Source organism: Plectropomus leopardus, chromosome 3, assembly GCF_026936395.1.
Source record: "Plectropomus leopardus strain MGB_pleo_1.0 chromosome 3, ASM2693639v1, whole genome shotgun sequence".
NCBI lineage: Eukaryota > Metazoa > Chordata > Actinopteri > Perciformes > Serranidae > Plectropomus > Plectropomus leopardus.
The window spans coordinates 28,814,357-28,815,102 of NC_142178.1; the positions used below are offsets into that span (position 1 = coordinate 28,814,357).

Sequence of the window (746 nt, forward strand, 5' to 3'; positions counted from 1 at the left end):
TATTTATTTCCAGAACAAACAGTTTTGTCAACATTGTGCATAATCTGCAATTTTTTTCATTATTTTATATCTTTATTGTGAAGATTAGGAGTGTAGCTATCTACAAAAATGTGTATGTCAGAAAGAGGTGGGGAGAGAATTATGAATGTGCACATGCGCATCTGTGTATATAAAGCCTGACCCACCATGTTTAACTTTGCATGGTGTGTGCAAGTCTTCAGCTGCCTGCATGGATTCCTCTGGGAATCACATCTGGCACAATCTGAGGATCAGCACACAGTGTGTGTGTTGGTGGCTCCAGCTGCCACAGCGACCAAATCTGCCCCCCCCCCCCCGGCCTTCGAAGGCAAACTCCCAGCCTCCCCTTGGCACAATGTAGCGCAATGCTACTGGGATCTTCATTTGTAACATGTCATTTGCATGCAGGCTTTGCCAAAACGCACAAAGAAACAAAACAAATACGCCCATTGTTTGCTTCTCTTTCTTGCTCTTTTGCTCCTTTCATCCCTCGCTACCTGAGTCCCTTCTTTGTGTGCTTCTGAGTGTGAACTCACCAGAGATTTGGTTGACGCTTTTGGGCATATTTCACATCACCTTGCCTGGAAAATGATATCTGTGATAAGTGGCCGGAGAGAACAGAGAACAGCTAAGAACAGGGCCTGACAGTGTGGGCATTGTTTAGAGCTGTAATGAGCTGGCACACAAAAAGATTTGGACTTGGTAGCGCCAATGTCACTCAGCTCTTC

General features: G+C 45.2%; 1 protein-coding gene across 1 annotated transcript in view; it reads right to left on the reverse strand.

The window, feature by feature from the left end:
- The window catches only part of sorcs3a (sortilin related VPS10 domain containing receptor 3a), a 319,849-nt gene that overhangs the window by 38,275 nt on the left and 280,828 nt on the right, over window positions 1–746 (reverse strand). The gene's annotated exons all lie outside the window — the stretch shown is intronic.